The sequence below is a fragment of the Nelumbo nucifera genome, chromosome 1 (genome assembly GCF_055504915.1).
Source record: "Nelumbo nucifera cultivar China Antique chromosome 1, China Antique-T2T, whole genome shotgun sequence".
Lineage (NCBI taxonomy): Eukaryota > Viridiplantae > Streptophyta > Magnoliopsida > Proteales > Nelumbonaceae > Nelumbo > Nelumbo nucifera.
The window spans coordinates 104,685,960-104,693,394 of NC_142649.1; the positions used below are offsets into that span (position 1 = coordinate 104,685,960).

The 7,435-nt window shown below is 42.0% G+C and overlaps 1 pseudogene across 1 annotated transcript; it reads right to left on the reverse strand.

Moving 5' to 3' along the window:
* Positions 1–3,445: 3,445 nt before the first annotated feature.
* LOC104608626 (E3 ubiquitin-protein ligase ATL6-like) lies at positions 3,446–7,148 on the reverse strand (annotated as a pseudogene). The gene is made up of 2 exons (XR_016078270.1): positions 6,729–7,148; positions 3,446–6,618 (listed from the first exon to the last, which is right to left on the reverse strand). The product of XR_016078270.1 is annotated as an E3 ubiquitin-protein ligase ATL6-like (transcript).
* Between the last annotated feature and the right edge of the window lie 287 nt (positions 7,149–7,435).

Below are 7,435 nucleotides of genomic sequence, written 5' to 3' on the forward strand. Positions count from 1 at the left end.
TGATGGTATATCTTAGATCTCTTGAAGTGTGCTAAAATGGCTAAAGCTAAACCCCTCACTTCTCCCATGGTTGTCAATTCTAAACACTCTCTAAGTTTAGTGGAGACTCTCTCTCTTAGATTCATTGAAGTATCAGTGTATTATTGGCGCCCTTCAATATGTTACCATTACACGGCCAGAAATCGATCTCCTTCTCTATCAACAAAGTGTGTCAGTTTCTTCACTCTTCGACGACGGAACACTGGGCTGCCATCAAGAGAATATTACGATATCTCAAACACACAGTTGATTGTGACCTGCATTTCTAATTCAGTCCAGTTTCTTACTCTTTAGGTTTTTTTTTTTTTTACACTGATTGAGCAGGTTGCCCCGATGATAGGCAATCTACTAGGGGTTATCTTCTCTACTTGGGGTGTAACTTGATTGCTTGGAGCTCTAAGAAGCAACCTACCATCACCCATTTTAGAATGGAATCCAAGTTTTGGGCTTGTGCCAATGCTGCCATGGAAGTCCTTTGGGTTCATTCTCTATTACATGACTTGGGTCAACCTCTCTCTCTCATATAACCATTATTTGGTGTGATCAAATGATCTTTCTCCATCCAGTTCATATCTTCTAGTCATCAAGTTGCAAATCTTCTCACCAAACCGAATTGTGATGCGCATTTTGCTTCTCTTTGATCCAAGCTTCGTGTCCTTCCCAAACATTTCATTTGAGGGGGCATATTAGAGCAGTTTGAATGAGAACTGACTTCATCTCCTACTTCTTCTCCAGCTTCTTCACAACCTTATCGGTTTTCTAGAAAACTTGTTTAATCTTCGATTTCTCCACTTTATCAGTTCAAACTTTTGTCAAGGCAGGTTTGCTTATTTCCTTTGTCTCCCTATTCTCCATCTTCGCCTATATATAACTTTCAACTCGCCTCAACATGATCGTGTTTGAAGCAAAAGAAACTATACAAAAAAAGATTCACATGTAATCTTTTGATAGAAATTGTCATACTAGTTCAAACCCTGGATGGGTTCTCCTTCATCAGATCAAGTTCCAAGCAAACCCTAGCTGTTGTGGTTCTTAGAAGTCTTGATGTAGCCTCATTAATCTTCAAAACTCTTGATTAGCTGTGCGATGGATTTGAGGTAAAGGTAAACATACAGCATGAAGAGAGTAATTCAAACTGGTACTACAAAAGGTTTCCAAACCAATCTCCATTTCCAACACCCATTTCAACATACGAAATAAGAAGTCTTCCCTACTTCATTTATCCATACACGAAGATACTTTGCTTCATCCTCAAAATGAAAGAGCACTTGTCTTGGATGCAAGGCTATAACAATCACACTCTTCTTAAGTAAGAAAGTACTAACCAAGAACTCCCAAGTTCTCAAGATGGAAGGCCACCCATAGCACACTTCCCAACTAGGGCAAATCAAAAAGGAGCAGTAGAAAGCTCAATCTCCGCATCACTGAAAAAGGCTGCAAAGTTGTCCAGCTTTTTTAAAGATTGCGGTTTAATGGGGATCTCAATTCTAGGAGGACCAAGAACAGAAGGAAAAGGCACATAATTCAAGGTAGATGGTATAGCAGTGGAGGGTTGTTTTTTGTTTTTTTTTCTTTTCACTCAACAACACTCTAAGAAGCTTTCCCATCCAAACCCTAACTCATTTTTTTCTCTAAGCCCCGAGTAACCAACCCATTTAATGGCCAACAGGGTCTAGGCCAAGTTGAGCTTAGCACCTAAAATAAAGATAAAAGGACTTGACCTAGAGTTGGACCTAGGTCAACTTGCATACTAATTAAGCTTTTCAGGCTTGAAAGTATTGGCCACATACAAGAGATTCAAACAGAGAATTGTCACCTCAAACCCCTAATGGGCCGTTTGGTGAGATAACCAATGATAAGTTCTGCATTGGCTCCCTATACAGCCCATAGAGGACCAATAAGGCTTGTCATGCCTCCAACCAGAATAGTCATTTTTTTCTCTTAAAATCGCATGCATATTATATATGGCTTGTTAATAATAACAAAGGAGTAAAATCTCCATACAATATGCTTGGTTGTATTGTATTGGTATCAGTGTATTTGGATTCACTTGGATATACTATTACATAAGTTTTCTTAAAACATTTAAAATGACTTAGTTGTCTTCCCTAACACTCTGATCATTATAAAATAAAAAGGTTGAGTATCGATCATATTGATACTCGCTGATGACCAAACATGAATATTGTATGTATTGATATTTTAATCTTGACAGCAATAACATCCACAATACTATCCATCCAACCGTGCTAAATTTTTCCCTTATCTTTTCAATCGTTAAATAGGGGTTTGATATAATTCTAAGGTACTACTTTTTTTTTTCTTTTGTATTGAGAAAAGATTTTATATTAGCCATAAAAAAAATATAAAGACTATAACGACTCATGAGACAAGCATGGAAACAAGTAAACCAACAAGGAAAAAAAAAAAAAAGAAATAAACACAAAAGTGCAACTACATACCCTACCAAGGGGCCGTTTTATAACAGCTTAAGCAATTGAGGAGCCCACAACAAACTAAGAATCTTGTCATTAAGGCTGTGTTTGATTTGAAAAAAAAAAAAAAAAAGTAGGGAAGCCTGTACTAGGATTTATACAACTCTTAGAAGAGATCTTATATACCAAAAATGGTTTTCTGTTTGCTGATTATCAAAAATATGGATTTGGTGGAACTTAATTGCTTTATTTACATGTATTGGTATGATTTATATAATCTGGTATTTGTTGTTGTAAGTTTATCTTGAAGTAAAATAGATTAAAAGATGTTGCACGTACGTAGTACCATTTTCAATTCTTCTAATCCTTACTTGTTTACTTTTTCAATTTGAAAGTTAGACAGCTGAATCAGATGGCTAAACCGTTAAACCCCAGGCGTACGTGATCAAGAAAGTGCATGGTTTTCTATGTGTTCCGAGTTAATTTGAAATATTAATTGAATTAATACTATACTTATACCAACTTGACCAAACGAAAAGTGGATAGGTGAAATCTATTTACTTAACGAGTTTGTGCCGAGTAAACTTGATAAGGATTAACGAGAGAGGCGTGTGTTTAAGGGAAAGTTCAGTCTATCTCAAAAAGTAGAATCCAAGTTTAAGCAATTTTCCTTGTACCCTTGCAGATGTGATTGATGGTTCATCACTTCTGATTGCTTTGGTGCATTTGGTGTTTAAACGTGAACTCAATACTCACTTGTTGCTTCAATATTTCAACTTGAAAACATACATGCTATGTTAATTAGATTTGATAAGCCCCTGTTTCATGTTGAAACACTTCAAAGTGTTGTTTAATTGGGAAAACCTTGGATGCCATGTTAACCCGATCGAGGATAGAATATTAATAACGTGTAAAGGATACAACATTTAGGCCCCACGTAAGGCTGCGTTTGGTAAGAAAGAATTAATTCCGATGAGTTTTATGATTTCTGACTTCTGTAATTTATTTTGAATGTAAGGAAAATTCTCTGGAGGACGGAGCAGAGTTTTAATCAAAACAAAAACTGATTGTTTAGACGGAGCAGAGTTTTAATCAAACATAACTGAAAGACCGACCACATCACCATCAATGCAATCAAACAGGCGGCCGGGTCGACACCTTGGCCATTCCTGCCTAGACAATCGAAGGGCGTTCTCGTGGACGTAAAGAATGCCTTGGGGATAGTGGCTGCTTCACCGTCCGGCGTCCGGTTCTGCCTTCCATGACCTAGTTGAGAACGTTCTCGCGAAGAATGAAGGCGCCATCGACAACACCCACCGTTCTGATTTCGTCCTCCGTTCCGCTCCTCCTCTTATTTGGTTGTTGTAACTCTTCCCTCCGCTACTCCCTTCACACCTGTTCCCGTATCCACTTCCACACTGCGTGCTTCCTTCACACGGTACAGCTACGCAGCTTGTCGTCCGGTTTAGCCTCCTCTTCATTATCTGTTTCCTCGCGTCTTCCGACAAACGCAGCTTGAAACTCCCACAATTCTCCCCGTCCCCGGCCGGTTGCCCAAGCAAGTGCCCCGTCGAATGAAATCGCTGCATCCGCGGTCCTCTAGACGATCGCGTTCTTCCCGGACGATTTTGAATTGGGATCGGATTCTGATTTATGACCCCGGGGCCAGGCGCCACCAGTTGTTCCTTATCTACCATGTTCTGTTCCTGGCCTTCACTTGCCTCCATCCTAGGGTTCCCCACGTCCAATTGCCCTTCTGGGACGTCGGGCGTTTGCTCTACCGAAATGACGACATCTTCGCCTGATCCCAGCACTAGCACTAGGTTATCTCGGCAGACGGGGCAGGTGGTGTGAGAAGCTAACCAAGCGTCAATACACTCGGGATGAAAGACGTGGTCGCACTTTGGGAGTAACCGAAGTGTGTCATCGTCTTCAAACGCGTTCAAGCATATAGCGCATTCCAGGGTTCGCTTCCCTAGCTTCAATTCTTTCACGTCTGAGTACATAAAGGTCGGGAATGTCTCGATCACGGCAGGATCAAGCCCCATAGCCGCCCGTTGGGACCGTTCACCAAAATTGTTTAGGTTCCGTACGCTAACGCCGTTATTTTCCTCGGAGCACTGGCGGAGGTAAAAGGAGAAGAGGCCCATGAAGAAAATTGCGCAAATGAGAATAACTATGATTATTATGATGATCACCATGGATGGGTTAAAATTCCCATATTGCGGCTCTGTATTACTGATGCTATTGGGTTGCGCAGTGGCAAACGGCACCACCGACGGCGATAGGAGGAACAAGTAGACGTAAGTAATTACATGGGCCACCGCTGATTGATTGAAACCGAGCAGGTGGAGGATCCGAGAACGGCTATTATTGTAGTCGGTGTCGTCGTTCTTCATCATTAGCTTAGCTACTCAGCTAGTTTACATACCAAGTTGTTGAGTTGAGCTCGCATCTGCTGGACCGATATTATAATGGTTGCCCGGTTGGGTTTGGGGAATTGGGATACTTCCAATCTCCCTTGTCTGTCTTATCAGACTTCTGCAAAATGCTAATAAGCGTCCAAGTCGAAGATGGCTTGGTTTTACTTACACACTTCAAGGGGGAGGAAATGGGATCCCGACGGGAGAGAAATCAGAAATCCACTGGGCCAGATTCCATTCTACAGAGACGTGGGGTTCAAGAAATGGACTCGGATTTTCTCACTTATCGGTCAATTTGGTCCATCTCTCTCGCACTGTTGTTACACACACACATGGGCTGCATTCATGAAGGGCTTCTAGAATCTGATTTATTAGCCTTGAAAAACCTAACTAGAAGTCTAGAACCTAACAGGAAAGAACTGACCCAGGAGCAGGAAGAGAGAGTTCGAATCTGGTGTACATTGATTGCGCTGTACGTACCAGTCAGATGGAATGGACCGCACACATTGTACAGCTGTGTGTACAGCAGATCCGGATATGGAGGTGGATATGATTTGCACATCAGGATTATCTCCTCTACGCTCAGATATCAGCTACACCCAATGGAGTAGCGCCTGCGCTAAAACCAATAATAACAGCCCTCGATGTATTGGTGTGGCCATAACTTGAATTTGACAAAGTAACCCATGGTACTGATTTCACCACTTTAGCTCAGCCCTACTTAAGGTGTTAAAGTGGAGTAACTGATTGCTCCTCCTCCTCCCTGTACATGTGTTATTGGGTCATTAATGGGCCCATGGGTCATACTGGGCCCCGACAGGCCCTTGATATGAGCTCGCATGGGTTCACGCTTTAATGAGCGTGAACCTGCAAATTAAAATCGAACATGTCATTTTAACCCTCCTGTTTTACGACAAAGATCCCTTGTACTATGTCCATGAGACAAAAATCTCCATTGATGATTATCTGAGATGATAACATACGTTAAATTATCAAAATATCCCATTAATTTTTTTTTATTTTTTTATTTTACTTTTTTTTCTCTTAAAATCTATTTAACTTACACCGAGAAGCTGTGTTTGACTAGAGAGATCTGGGTTTAGGTAGATGGACACCATGTGCTTATCTAGAGAGATCTGGATTCTTGGTTCCCACAGAACGTAGCCCAGATGGACACCATGTGTTTCAGTGTACTAAAAATCAAACGATGTGGACATGGAGAACCATAAAGGCTTAGCAACCCAAGGCCGAAGGTCAGTCTGTTTTGCAAGGAATGGAAGCATGTTCGACAGCATAACTTTTGTTGAGAAGACCATTACAAAATGAAAACAAGCCAGGTCTTAGTCCATGCCGATCCAGCTTCTCTAAGTCCTGAGGCCTTGCACCTTTCACTTGGGATTCTGCAAGTCCTCGTTTGACAGAAAAACCACCTGTACAATGCGTTCACGGAACCCGCTGCGGGCCGGCAGCGAGAGAGCGAGCGCTGATTGCAGCGGCCGCGGCGGATTCGAACCCGTCACCGATGCCTCCGCTTCCACCGGTGGAGGATTGCAGCGGCGTCCCTCTTTTGAAGACTCCTCTGTCACCGCCGAGGAGTGAACAACCCAAGAAGAGAGAAAAAGCATACCTGCTTCCTCCAGTGGCACCGGCATTCATGGTTAACAGGTCAATGAACCCAGCCGATTTGGTCTCCACACTCGACGCGTTGGCGTACTTCACCCCTAAACCCTCCCCGGATGGCACAAATAACAGGGTATAGAAATCAAAAACAGCAGAATCGCAACTCAAAAACAGTAAGAAATCAAGAAAAAAAATGAGGGATTTCACTTACATGAATCGTAAAATCCTCCCCGGCTGCTCGTGCCTCCGCCTAGATTCACCTCAGCCACCGCTGATTTTCAGGAATGGAGAAGATAACAGGGTATAGAGAGGGGAATTGGTGTCAAATGCCCTGATGAGAAGAAATGGGCCCTGTACTTTGTTTTGTGGTTTTCGTCATCGTGATGTTTCGCTCTCCTCCTACAGCACTTGCGGAGCCGGAGCCGCCTCCCCTGCAATACTTGCGGAGCCACAGGGGTAGCATTGGAAGGATAGTATCCGAAGGTTGGAGAAGATGAACGGGTAGTATAGGAATTAGAAAATATCGTAACGGCTTTTTGAAACGAAACGTTAACGGAAGGGAGTCTTTGTCTCACGATCATAGTACAAGAGAGGTTTTTATCGCAAAACAAAATACAGGGGTGTTTATAATTTAGCCTTTTTTTACTTAACGGAAATTTAACAGAGCTCTTCGATTAATAATGGTCCCACTAATTGAATCATCAGCCACAAAAAGACAAAATATAATAAAACCCAAAGACCAGCCAATAAACAGGTTCGTTTACGAATCGCGTGTAGGAGGATCGCTAAGATATGAAAGTTTGGGGTGCTCACTGCTCTGTGAGAGTTTCGACTTTCAAGTTTTTCATCCCGGGAATCTATGGGAGAGGAGAGTTCAGTTTTAAAAATCGTAAGAGTATTTTTTAATCTCAGTGGTGA